The sequence below is a fragment of the Lissotriton vulgaris genome, chromosome 5, assembly GCF_964263255.1.
Source record: "Lissotriton vulgaris chromosome 5, aLisVul1.2, whole genome shotgun sequence".
In the NCBI taxonomy this organism is placed as follows: domain Eukaryota; kingdom Metazoa; phylum Chordata; class Amphibia; order Caudata; family Salamandridae; genus Lissotriton; species Lissotriton vulgaris.
In genome coordinates this window covers 244,123,942-244,137,917 of record NC_141693.1, presented here as the reverse complement: position 1 = coordinate 244,137,917, position 13,976 = coordinate 244,123,942, and the positions used below count along the sequence as shown (strand labels likewise).

The 13,976-nt window shown below is 51.3% G+C and overlaps 1 protein-coding gene and 1 pseudogene across 1 annotated transcript in view; both read right to left on the bottom strand.

Annotated features, from left to right (window-relative positions):
- LOC147710591 (CDK5 regulatory subunit-associated protein 2-like) overlaps positions 1-13,976 on the bottom strand; it is an 883,251-nt gene that overhangs the window by 492,991 nt on the left and 376,284 nt on the right. The gene's annotated exons all lie outside the window — the stretch shown is intronic.
- Positions 8,007-13,923, bottom strand: LOC147710592 (TSC22 domain family protein 1-like; annotated as a pseudogene).

Sequence of the window (13,976 nt, the reverse complement as noted above, 5' to 3'; positions counted from 1 at the left end):
TGTGGTAAACTTGGGACAAGTGTAATTGCAAGCTCTCCTTACATCTTGGAGGAACACATCCACAACCAGGATTGCACGCCACATCAAATAAGAGGCAAACGGATACACTTTGCAGGGTCTCCACCACCTCATTCTTCATCCCTAAAAGATTTTCTTCTATCAACAAAATGCAGTTGTCTAGACTGAAAAGCCAAAAAAACTTGGCAAACTCAGCAAGCAGATAGGACTTAGTCCACCTAGGCAGTTGATCTAGCTTACTGCTTACACATTGTTTATTCTCAACAGTACAGAGCAGGTAACCTCGTCTTTTGTCAAGCATTTCACTGCAAAAGAATCTACCAGTTGCTCTAGACAGATTATGTGCAATGTCAACTCATCAAATGGACATTCTCCTCCCTCCTGTAGAGATATATCCGCATTTGGTACACCATCGCTTCTGGCTTCAAAGGCATGCCGCTTTTGTGAGCTTCTCCAGGCCATTTGCTGGACTCAGCAACTGGCCCCCACCGGTTCTGACCCCCACTTTGGCGGGAAAACCTAAGTGAAGAAAGGGGGTGTGCCAGCCTCTGCCAACCCCACCTGACAGGAGGGAGAGGCGAGGTGAAGCACAACTCCGGGCTACCGCCATCCTGAGAATGGGGAGCCCTACCCAATCAGAGCTACGCCCCTGCCCCCCTCTCACTGGAGAGTGGCAGGATGGGGGGTGTACTCACCCCAGGACAGGGACCCATTGGTCCCTGCCCTTGCCCTATCTGTAACGCCCCTAAATTTAGTATTTAGGGGCACCCTGAACCTTCCTTCCTCAGATCCCGATTTGAAAACAAGAAAGAAGAACAAGAAGAAAGAAGACCTGCCGTGCAGCTGCTAATAAGAGGACGACACCAACTGACTCGGCCCCAGCCCTACAGGCCTGTTGATCCTTGAACCTGCTCCTGCTAAAACCCCGGCGTCTCCTGTGGACAGAAAACTCGAAAACCCCGGAGGACCTGCCTGCCTTACTCATCTAAAGACTGGGACTCCCATGAGCAGTGGTTCTGCTCAAACAGCAACAAACCCTTGTGCCAGCCAGGAACCCCGAATCCAGCACTCTCTGCACCCGCCAAGCTGGCACGTGCCTGAGAGGACAAAGACCATGAGGACATCTCCCCGGCGACTGTGACCCGGAATCCAGTGCCCAAGGACTCTACTCGACGATCCTGATGACGCCTGCAGCCTCACAAGGGACCCTCCAACTGCGACCAGTTGAGGGTAAGATTTCCTGACTTCAAAAGACACCCCTGCACCCGGCACCCCACGGCCCCCTGTGCCCAACTCCTGGGTGTCTACCTATCCTCCAAAACCCCAACTTACCTCTTCAAGTGGTGGTCGCACCTGAAGACTCTCCGTCTCCGAGCCTTCAGTCTTTGTTCAACTTCCAAGTCCCCCATTGAATAACATTAGGCGCCCGGAGGCCCAAAGGCACCCTGCACCCAGCTGCCGGAGTGCCGCTGGAAGTGCAGCAACTACCCAACTCTACTTCCCCACTTGCCCCGTGTAAGTGACCAGGAGCTCAGCTCCCACAGCCGCGTGGTCTACCTGCTAGCAGCCACCAACCGACGGCCCCCTATCCTCCTTAGGATAACATTGGGCCTACTCACTCTGCACCCGGCTGCCCCTGTGCCGCTGAGGGTGTAACAACTGTACTTACCTGATTCTGGGAAACCCCTGAGTCTACCCCCAGAACCTTAACTTTGCCAGCCGAGTACTTACCCAAAGACCAATAACTTGATTTTCTCCATAGGGTAACATTGGCTGGGTTTCACTCAGAATATTTTGTCTAAGTGTCGATTTCCCAAACTTACAAATATTCCTTAAAAATCGTCCGAGCTTCAAAAACGAATTTACTCACCTGCAATCAGGAGAGATCTCAGTGCTGTACCTTTCATCCCAGCACTGAACCTAGAAAGTAATTATAACCGTGATTTACTGTTAACCCAATTTCCTCCATAGGAATACATTGCCTGGTTTTTACCAGAAAATCTTCTAAATGTCAATTTTTCAAACATGCAAATATACCTTAAAAGTCGCCTGTATAACAAAAACTATTTCTTTCAACTGTTTACAGGGAATGAACAAGGGCTGAATCCAGGATACAGCCCTGAGTTAGAAAAACATACGTAAAGTGATATAACTGCATTCATTAAAAAACTTCCATTGAGCTCAATATTAAATTGTGTTTAAATTTGTGTTGCATTTAAAAGTCAACTGCTATTTGAAAGTATTCTATTGCAACATCTCATTCTGAGAAAGTATGTATGATACCTACTGTGGTTCTAAAATAAAGTAACTATATATTTTTATATACAAGACAATTGGCCTAGAGTTCAGTGCTTGAGTGTATGAGACAGTTTGCTGAGTGTGTACAACAAATGCTTTACACTGTCCTCTGATACTGTCTTACTGCTCGACCAAGGTACCACTTTAGGGAGTAAGGTTATATCTAACTTTAGCCTCTGCCATACCTCTGGGGACTGTGGACTCTGTGCACACTGTACCTTACTTTGGTCCAGTATATACAGAGCCACTTTCTTACAGTGGGCACGGCACTGAGGCGCATTGCCCCTTGGTCTTTGCAGTTCAATGTCCTTTCCCAAGAGACATGCTTGAAACACCTTACACAAGCTTACATCTGTTTACTAAATATGTAAAGGTGTTGTGGTTTACTTTTGTTGTACTCTGACATCATCATAATCCTAAGTGCAACTAACCCTAAGCTTTTGCCTAAAAGCCCCCTGTGTGTTTGTATCTATGTGCCCCACTTTGTGTATTATTGTATAATACCTCCGCATTGATTTATAAGTAAATATCAGACCTCTGTCCGGCTGGAAATGTCAAAACAAAGATAGCTACGATTCTGTCTATATTTTATTCTTCTCTACCTTCTTCATTCAAAGGGACCACTGTTGTTTAAAAGTAACTGCTCCCATGGTCCTTGGTTGACTTGATTGGTTTCCCTTGTTGTCTTCACACAGAAATGTAATTGTAACACAAATAAAAAATATATAATCTCACCAACTTCTTTCATTTATATTTGGGCGTTGTTTGTAGTTTCTTGTATCACTTCTTTGAAGCTCACAAACAATGCAGTGTTAATCCAAGATGGTCACTTTTTTCCTTCGAACTTGGAGGAGGCAGGAAGAGGCGGGGGCTCTACACACCACATCTTTCTTCTGTGTTAGCATCTGATGGCTCCAGGCAAGGGGGGACTTTACCGCAACGTCCAGGGGATATAAAATCCAGTGGGCTAACAAGTCTTTTATAACTCTTACGCGAAAGCAAGTTAAACAAGCATTTACAATGCAACGGTTTCGCCTTTGGAAAAGTTAGAGCTATTGGCATTGTAAATGACAACATGTTTATTTCTGTGCTGGCTTTGACAACATAAATAAATGGCATTGTCATTTACAAAGCCAATAGCCTAATCTCTCGCAAATGCGACACCTATTGCATTTGCACACACACAGTGGCAGAGACGAAATGGAGGCAAGTTATAATAAAACATCAAAAGAATGTAAACTTCAGCAAAACAACAAATTGTGAAAAAAAAAACAAGTGTAGAACTCTGTGCAGAAATGGACTTTAGTCAAACCTCAATAGTCCTTAAGCGAAATTCTAAGACATTTCCTGGACTCGAAGAAGAGAATTCCACTGCTTGGTCCAGCCATGCTCAAAAAAATGTCAGCTCCATTCTCAACTCACCCCTCCACAAAACGTCTTAACGCCAGCTGACCATCCGCAATAAAAGCAACACTTACATACCTTTGACGATCCAGGCGTCTCAACGAAAGACAGGCTGCAGGTACACTGGTGCTCATTCTAACCAAGAATGAGGCCACTGACCTTACAACGCTTGAAGCACTAAGATGAGACAGTTAATAAAGGATGTGTCAAGCTGTGCATTCACGGTCTGGCCACTGGAGCCAAGACGTCAAGTCGGTATGCAATTATGTACGAAAGGGAAAAACTCAGAGCAGGCACCTACATAACTGGTTTATCACACACCAAAATGCACACTAGGAGGCTACTAGATATTTCAGATTCCCATAAGCCACAAGCACCTACGTTGCAAGCTTTCAAAGTTCACACTTGCATTGTTTATCAGGAATTTCCATTCTCTTGAACAACATCAAAGGCATCACGCACCCAACTACTCACATTCTGCAGGAGCAAGCCGGAAACCCCGTCGCCCCTGTAGGTTCTGTGTTTATGTTTCCTTTAATGCACAGCTGACAAATTATGAATTCGACAATCCACTGCTAACGGACAGGGGGTTAAACGAGATAAAAGGGATAATTGGCGGGTCAAACCAAAGGACCGAAGAAATAAATAATAATTGTGCAGGAATGTGGACCTTGAGAGTCCTTGCATTTGTGCATGCTCCGTATTATATTATTCTAAAGCACGGGAGACCCTTTATATCGGTGGTCAGCTAGTGAATAGTTTGAAAGCTGTGAGCAAAAAAAGGGGAATTCCGATCACAAAGAGCTCCGAGCTGGCAAGCACCTGAGCTAAATCCGCCGCTGGCTTTTAGTTATGCAGCACAGGCGGATACAAACAGGAGATCCTGGTCTGTGGAAGTCTGTTACCCTACAATGGCACTGCACGAACGCCGCAGGCGCGACCCTCTGTGCTTTATTTGAAGTGTCAATAAAATGTACAGAGGTGGTATTACTGCACTGTATATACTAAAGTAGATGGCTGCCGGATGTGCACGTGACAACTTTACATATGCAACTGTGTGTGGGTTGTTGTGCTTCTGAAATTTGGTGCACAAGACACAGGCAAATTCCTAAGCCTCGCTGGACGCCTGTTCCAAACCAAAAATCACGAGATAACGAAAAATGTACACGACGAGCCCCGCTAGCTTGTAGGACGTGCCATGTGTGGATGAGATTCTCAACACAAACATGAGCCATTGTTAGCCAGAAGTCACACATCCTTCCATAAATAAACACAGGGCACAAGCGATCCCGTATACCATGTCCTCTCTGAAAGAAAAGTGACTGCCTCGACCGAGCACTGCACCCCACACGCTTAAATAGATGCAATACCGACAACGGCTTCACTCCCACGGAGGACACACAATGTTAGCAAGCCTCTACTTTTCAAGAGCTCCTCTGTGTCGAGTCGCCGAGTTTCAAGAAGCCCACATGATCACAGCACAAACACCGACATCCTGCAGCAAGCATGGGTTGCTGTGGCAGGAGCACACTTCTCCAATTCTTAAACCAATCAAATCTCTGGTTTTTACTGCCATTTTAAAAGGGTTATTTTTTGACACAGGAGACACATTTTTAACGTGGTCTGCCAATGTAGCAGAAACATAACTCTACCTAACCAGTCTTGCAGCACCAACCATCGCCTTTAAAAAAAAGTCAGGTCCCGGGCCGGCAGCCAATCACAGCGCGGCCTGGGAAATGACATCACGGGGTATCCCGGGCCGGCCAGCCAATCACAGCGTGGCCCGGGGAATGACGTTACGGGGTGTCCCGGGCCGGCAGCCAATGACAGCGCGGCCCAGGACAAAGGGGCGGGACTTAAAAAAAGAGAGAAAAACGCCCCCCAATCGCGTCAAGGCGGGCCCTGAACTCAGTGACGCTCCTCTCCAATGGCTGGCCAGCATTTACGAGGCCAGCCAATGGAGAAGAGGGGCATGTTCAGGCCCCCATACTACTAACAAAAGATTTCGGCTCCGCTCACCCACTGCTTACGCAGTGGGACGGTAGCCGAAACCTAAACAAGCATTTACAATGCAATGGTTTCGGCATTATTAAAGGTAGAGCTATTGGCATTGTTCATGACATTTTTTTTGTTTTTTAAAAAAAAAATCATAAATAGCATTGTTATTTACATTACCAATAGCTTAATTGTTAAATAAATGGCATTGTCATGTACAAAGCCAATAGCTTAATCGCTCGCATATGCATGACCTATTGCATTTACACCCACACAGAGCCACACACATACACAGCCACCCACACAGTCATTCACACAGAGCCACCCACACACACAGAGCCACCCACACACAGACAGAGCCACCCACACACAGACAGAGCCACCCACACACAGACAGAGCCACCTACAAAAAAAGCTATCCACACAGAGCCCCCCCACTCACACAGAGCCCCCCACTCACGGCGAGAGCCGGGGGAGGAGGGTGGAGGGAAGGGAGAGAACCCAAGAGGAGAGCCGGCGCGAAGAGGGAGAGCAAGCAGAGGTGGAGGAAAGCAGCACCAGCGAAGGGAAAGAGCACCGCGAGAAGAAGGGGAGGCAGTTCATGTCTAGGGAGGGCAGACAAGTGATGGAGGAGAAGGAACAGACAGGCGGAAGGAGGGTGATTCGAGAGGCAACAGAGAGGGATTGGAAAGAACTGAGACGTGAGAGACGAGACGAAGACGAGCAGAGGCGACCAGACCAGTCGGAGAAAGAATAGAGAAAGATGGCTTATCTGTAAAATTGCCATTCATTTTAGAAGCGTCGTTAATTATTATGCAAACTTGTAAATGATGTCGATTTTTATGATAAACTGAGAATATATGCTTTTTATGTTTATAGTGTTTAATAAACTGATGACAAACTATTATTTTGATAAACAGTAGATCAGCGGGAGCAAGCAAGAGCCGAGAACTGCGGGGGTAGAGAGCCGGAAGTGGGTTCTAGGTCATGGAATGGAGAGATAGCAGAGGTGTGGAGAACAAGAACAGATTGAGAGTGAGTGTGAGAGTATGAGAGAGTGAGAGAAGGAGAAGAAAAGAAGTAGGCGAAAGAGGGAGCAAGGAAAGTGCAAAAGCGGGGGGGGGGGCAGTGAGCAGAGGGGGAGAGGGACAGGTCTGACCGGAAAAGAGAGGGCAGACAGAGACAGAAGAGGGGGAGTTGAGGGCAGCAGCAAAGAGGGGAGGGGGAAGGGAAGGCTTGAGGGATGGGTACAGGGCATAAGGAGGGACATGAGAAAGCGAAGGGGAGATGGAAGGGGCGAGGGTACAGACAGAGCAGAATATATAGAGGGGGTGGAGGCGAGTTTAGGAGAAAGAACGAAGATAGGACTGAAGAGAGGGAAAGAACGGAGGGGTGCGAGGGAGAAGAAACAGCAGCGACACCAGGAGAGAGGAATACATCCAGGGGAGCAGGGAGAGGATAAGAGTGTGGAGAAGCGAGATCAGAGGGATGGAAGATGGGGGAGAGGGCTGGGGACAAGTAGAGAACAGGGGAACTCCAGAAACCGGAGGTGAGGAGGGATGCGTGCACTCTGAGGAGAGAGGGCAGAGGGAGCACGTGGAGGCGAAGGGAGAAATCTGAAAGAGGGTGAAAGAGCGGGCGCTGTGATGAGATATGAGGGGCAGAGAGGAGCGGATGAGGAGATAAAGTACCGGTCTGAGTTCATGAATGAGAGCTGGGCTGGTGGGGAACTGGAGGTACGCCTTGTAGAAAATACATTGATTCATATCCTGGATAGAAATGAATAACTAGGAAAAAGTTCAGGAGAAAAAACAGACTCATGAGCAAACAACAGGCAGCTGTACCCTACCATCTCAGACACTCTTGACCCTGCTTGAAATACCTGGAATTCGTCGAAGAGAAATTGCACTTTACTTCTGGAAGTTTGTGTCGCATCACGAACACACAGTAGTACGTAGCAGTTACGGAAACGTGTGCTTTAAGACACACAGTTTCTAAAAGCAGTTTAAATGGAGTTAAGGACATCCAAAAAGTGCCGTCCAAAGTTAACCGATGTATAAATCTTTTTTAACATAGTAGTATTAAATTAGGGTTCAGATCTACAAAATTAAAAACCATGATGCATAGCAAGATGCACAGCAAGATGCTCAATTCCCCTCAATACTGTAAGCACAAAACAGAAGGCACAAAAGGTGAGTACTAGAGAGTGTTTTCGAAGTCACAGGACACGCCATCACTGAGTCAACCAAATTGTGAAAGGGTAGGGGGTACACCAAGGCCATCACATGACCTTACCTGTCATCCTCGCCATCGACCAGAGGTAAGGACTTCAAGGGAAGCCGGACCCGCTAGACTGCCACCCCTCCCTTCCAAAGAAGTTGAACCACCTATTCCTGAAATGCCTTCAGCGATGATGGACTGTGGCAAACTGGCCACCGAGTGCTCCATGAGACGCCTTGCATCTGGGATCCGATTTGCCACTGACTGGATGAGCGAGGGCGCAAAGATTTGAGCAGAACTTAAGAGGTATCTGGTGTGGTATGTGCTGAGACACCGGTACACTGGCAGGATAGTGAGCAACACCCTGAGCCCTGTTGTGTACAGTGGGGGGTGTACAGTGGGGGGCTGGGACATGACAGGTGCGGGGCCCAGACCAGCAGAAGCTGTCAAGCTGATCTGGCTAACAGCGGCTGAGGCAGGGGCAATTGGGCCAACAGCCGGGATCTGCTGATTATTCATTCCTTGAAGCACGGGTTCCAATCCTTGAGCCTGGGGTTTTGCGGGAACGGGGGCCTTCTGCGCTGCCATGACCAGTTACTGAGGAAGGCTCCGCGGGCCCATCGGCACCCCCTGGGGCTGAAGCGGCTGCAGGAGAGGTGCAGTTAGAGTGGGGGCACTCTGCTGCATGACGGAGGGCATTCCTTGGTTAATAGCTGCTGGTGCTCGCTGCGCCGTGGAGGGCAGATTAAAGTGCTGACCCACTGCCACATTATGACTGGACTGCGACGCAGTGGGCAGATTTAAGGATTGACCCACGCTGTGACTGACGGGCGTTGCAAGGGGGAGATTTATTTGCTGGGGCACATTCTGACTGGTGACCACTGACGTGGGCATCATCGTGGGTGCATGTGCAGCAGTCATAGCAGAGGCCGTGGATTGTGCTTGTGCGGCTGTGGATTGCATGTGTGCCAAAAGATTATGCCCAGGAGCCCTGGCCCTACCAAGGTCTGCAGCTTATGGGGGTGCTGCAAGTAATCAGCCACGCTCCCTGTAACAGTAGTCTGAGTAGCCGGCATGGCGATGAGGGCGGAGAGAATCTGCTGCTGGGCTGCATAGTGGAGCTGCTGGGGCAGAGTCTGTACAGGCTGTGAATAGGGGGGTTGTTGGTGCACTGAAGGCACGGCCCCCATACTATGACCAGCCGAAGGGTTCAATGGAGGTTGGTAGCCTTGTTTTTGCTGTCCACAGCCGCCTTCAGGCGGGTGCGATTGTGCTGGCAAGGTGGCACTCTGAGCCCCGGGCTCCGAGTACCCCTGCTGCAGACCGGGGCCTGCGCACTCCGTATAGTGGCTCAGAGTGCTGCTGGCCGAGCTCTCGCTGGTGCTTTTCCTCTCCTCGGCCGCCTGCCTGACACTCTCCACCACCCTGTGAGGGGCCTCCACAGGCTGCCCCCGCTCGTAGTACTCGGTGCAAGTCCAGCAGCCCTTGCGGAAGAGCTAAGAGCTAGAGTCCAGTTTCACCACTCGGAACCGTGATGCGGCTGCCCCACGGCCGACCCCAGCGCGGCGGCCGCCACCGCCGCCTGTGCCACCTGTGCGATGGAGCCCCCGGAGGCCGGATGGGGGGGCTACGTGCACAGCTCCAGGGAGGTTGTTCATCATGTTCACTGCAGCCATGCCCCTGGGCAGGCCAGCGGCAGGAGGCTGCAGGGGCTCGGGGTGCAGGGGCCCGGCGATGCCATTTATGAGCAGCGGATGAGGCTGAGGAGGGGGCAGGCCGGGCAGGCGCGGCTGGTTTGGGGGACAGCGCCCCGCAAGTGCTGCAGCTGCTCCTCGTCGCTGCGCTCGTCACCGGACAACTCCGGCGCCGCTTTCTGTTGGGAGTCCTCGCTGCACGGCTGAGGGAATCCCGCCTGCTCCTCATCAGCTCGATCCTCCAGCTGCTGTTGAGCGGCACTCAGGATGCCTGAACGAAGGCGCCGCGGCCTGGATTACGCCGTGCACCTTCCATGATTGCCGCAGAGGATTAGGCTCCCGCACACCAGGAAGTGAACGCGGACGCTTGGGTGCGGTCTGCTCTGTCGGTGGCCGGTTACTAAAGGTTTCCTGGCGCTACAGCCGGACGTCAAAAACGGGCAGCGTAAGAGCCTGGGGAAAAGAAACCCAAAAAACACCTAAATATTAACTTGGGACTGCTGCCCGAGCAGAGCAGCCATACAAAGAAGTACTTGTCCGTCACAAAACGCAACGTGACATTGCAGGCGGTGGTGCTTGTGAGTCGGAAGCCCGTGGCGCAGTTAATTTTCTCGCAGGTGGCAGCAGTTGGAGGAGAGCAGAGGAAGCGGCAGCTGTTCGTATCAGCTGAGGAAACTTTGACAAGAGAGGAGCCCTCCACGACCACGTTTCTCCGAGGCAGAAAGGCCTCGGAGAAACCACTGCCATTTTCGTGATTGGGGGGCGTGTTTTCGTTCTCTCCTCTTCCCATTGGCTGGAAGGTAAAATTCCAGCCAATGGGAAGAGGAGAGGGCGTGACTTAAAAAAAGGCACGGAAACGCCCCCGAATCGCGTCAAGGCGGGCCCTGAACTCAGTGACGCTCCTCTCCTCCAATGGCTGGCCAGCATTTACGAGGCCAGCCAATGGAGAAGAGGGGCGTGTTCAGGCCCCCTATACTACTAACAAAAGATTTCGGCTCCGCCTACCCACTGCTTACGCAGTGGGACGGTAGCCGAAACCTAAAAATGGTGAGTCGGGGGGGGATTCGGAGTCCACCTGGCACCCTCCCCAAAAAACATAAAAGTAAAGTATTTTATTTTATAGCAGCCAGGGCATTGGAAGCAAAACACGAGCGAGTGGGGGAATGAGATTAGAGCTAAGCAACAGGAAGGGGGCAGAAAAGGAATTTAAAAAAAAAGCTGGCATGGGAATAGCAGCGTACATGGGGGGGCAAAACAGAGTGCTTGTTCAGAACGGCAAAACCTGCAAATGGGGAGAGCATGGCTGCAGGAGAGTAACAAAGAGCGCAAGAGCATGGTTATATCGGAGGCAGAGAAAGCAGCATACGAGAGAACAATGAAAAACACATGTTCCCTCAGAGAGTGCCTAAATACAGAAAAACGTAATTCCCTAAATGTGAGCAGTGGAAGGAAACAAATCAACTAGTCAAAAAAGGTGGTAAAGAAACTAAGATGCAGTCGAGGGTCAAAAACAGGAGGAGGAAGGAAAGCCATTGATTGACCAAGCAAAGTAGAGTGACGAGAAAGCCATCCAAATTGGATGCAATAGGCGGGCTCTATGCCCCTCTACGTTTTTGGTATGGTCATTAAAAAGTCTTTCAAAAACTGAGAACTAAAAGCTGCCTGGAGGCCAAGACTTAAAACCTTCCTTTGGTTCAGGAAGCTTTATAACTCCAAAAAGCTTTGGTTGTCTGTAAAACCTGAGAATGTAGGTTTAATACACACCAGCACCTCCCTCGCCTCGCCCCCCCTACCCCCCCCCCCCCCCCAAGCGGGTAGCGTGAAAAGGTCAACTTTACCCAAGTACGGAGTTGGGCTTGCCCAAAAAACAAATTACCCACTCTGATAAGATCTCATCTAAGATCAGATAGCAAGAAGCCTCAGCCGGCTTGGTCACATTGCCTAATCATGTTTAGATTCCTAAAGTATAACTGAGCAATTCATTGTAGCTACAGCAAAATTAGAAGGAAAAAAAACCCAAGAGCTCGCAGCATTAGAGTTAGTGCTTTTAGAATTGTTTATGGGTTTTTTTGTAAATCTTTAGCATGAGGTTGAGGGTGAGTGAGGGTGAGTGAGGGTGAGGGGTTGAGGGTGAGTGAGGGTGAGGCTGAGGTGTTGAGGGTGAGGGTGAGTGAGGGTGAGTGAGGGGTTGAGGGTGAGGGGTTGAGGGTGAGTGAGGGTGAGGGGTTGAGGGTGGGTGAGGGGTTGAGGGTGAGTGAGGTGAGGGGTTGAGGGTGAGTGAGGGTGAGGGTGAGTGAGGGTGAGTGAGGGTGAGTGAGGGTGAGGGTGAGTGAGGGTGGGTGAGGGTGGGTGAGTGTGAGTGAGGGTGAGTGGGGGTGAGTGGGGGTGAGTGTGGGTGAGTGTGGGTGAGGGTGAGGGGTTGAGGGTGAGTGAGGGTGAGGGGTTGAGGGTGAGTGAGGGTGAGTGAGGGTGAGGGGTTGAGGGTGAGTGAGGGTGAGTTAGGGTGAGGGGTTGAGGGTGGGTGAGGGTGAGTGAGGGTGAGTGAGGGTGAGGGGTTGAGGGTGGGTGAGGGTGAGTGAGGATGAGTGAGAGTGAGGGTGAGTGAGGGTGAGGGGTTGAGGGTGAGTGAGGGTGAGTTAGGGTGAGGGGTTGAGGGTGGGTGAGGGTGAGTGAGGATGAGTGAGAGTGAGGGTGAGTGAGGGTGAGGGTGAGTGAGGGTGAGGGTGAGTGAGGGTGAGGGTGAGTGAGGGTGAGTGAGGGTGAGGGTGAGGGTGGGTGAGGGTGAGTGAGGGTGAGTGAGGGTGAGGGTGAGTGAGGGTGAGTGGTTGAGGGTGAGTGAGGGTGAGTGAGGGTGAGGGTGAGTGAGGGTGAGGGTGAGTGCGGGTGAGTGAGGGTGAGGGTGAGTGAGGGTGAGGGTGAGGTGTTGAGGGTGAGTGAGGGTGAGGGGTTGAGGGTGAGTGAGGGTGAGGGGTTGAGGGTGAGTGAGGGTGAGGCTGAGGTGTTGAGGGTGAGGGTGAGTGAGGGTGAGTGAGGGGTTGAGGGTGAGTGAGGGTGAGGGGTTGAGGGTGGGTGAGGGGTTGAGGGTGAGTGAGGGTGAGGGGTTGAGGGTGAGTGAGGGTGAGGGTGAGGGTGAGTGAGGGTGAGTGAGGGTGAGTGAGGGTGAGTGAGGGTGGGTGAGTGTGAGTGAGGGTGAGTGGGGGTGAGGGGTTGAGGGTGAGTGAGGGTGAGGGTGAGTGAGGGTGAGGGTGAGTGAGGGTGAGTGAGGGTGAGGGTGAGTGAGGGTGAGTGAGGGTGAGTGAGGGTGAGGGTGAGTGAGGGTGGGTGAGTGTGAGTGTGGGTGAGGGGTTGAGGGTGAGTGAGGGTGAGGGGTTGAGGGTGAGTGAGGGTGAGTGAGGGTGAGGGGTTGAGGGTGAGTGAGGGTGAGTGAGGGTGAGTTAGGGTGAGGGGTTGAGGGTGGGTGAGGGTGAGTGAGGGTGAGGGGTTGAGGGTGGGTGAGGGTGAGTGAGGATGAGTGAGAGTGAGGGTGAGTGAGGGTGAGGGTGAGTGAGGGTGAGTGAGGGTGAGGGTGAGTGAGGGTGAGTGAGGGTGAGTGAGGGTGAGTGAGGGTGAGTGAGGGTGAGTGAGGGTGAGTGAGGGTGAGGGTGAGTGAGGGTGAGGGTGAGGTGTTGAGGGTGAGTGAGGGTGAGTGAGGGTGAGGGGTTGAGGGTGAGTGAGGGTGAGTGGTTGAGGGTGAGTGAGGGTGAGTGAGGGTATGTATGTATGTATGTATGTATGTATGTTGAGTTTGAGGGTGAGTGAGGGTGAGGTGTTGAGGGTGAGTGAGGGTGAGGGGTTGAGGGTGAGTGAGGGTGAGGGGTTGAGGGTGAGTGAGGGTGAGTGAGGGTGAGTGAGGGTGAGGGTGAGTGAGGGTGAGGGTGAGGGTGAGTGAGGGTGAGGGGTTGAGGGTGAGTGAGGGTGAGTGAGGGTGAGGGGTTGAGGGTGAGTGAGGGTGAGGTGTTGAGGGTGAGTGAGGGTGAGGGTGAGGTGTTGAGGGTGAGTGAGGGTGAGTGAGGGTGAGTGAGGGTGAGGGGTTGAGGGTGAGTGAGGGTGAGGGTGAGTGAGGGTGAGGGGTTGAGGGTGAGGGGCTGATAGTGAGTGAGGGTGAGGCTTACATTGTCTAGTTCTTCGGTTCGGTCCTCGTGTTTTCTCCGCTTTGCCAAACCGTGTGATCTTTGGCGCGGCAGCGAATGCCTCTGTTTCTGTTGTCGTATCTGCTGGTGCTACCACGGTCGGTGCTTAGAATGAGGGCGGACATCTTAATGCCAAAGCTGCTTTAAATGACACGTCGCTGACAGTTTCCACTGGCCC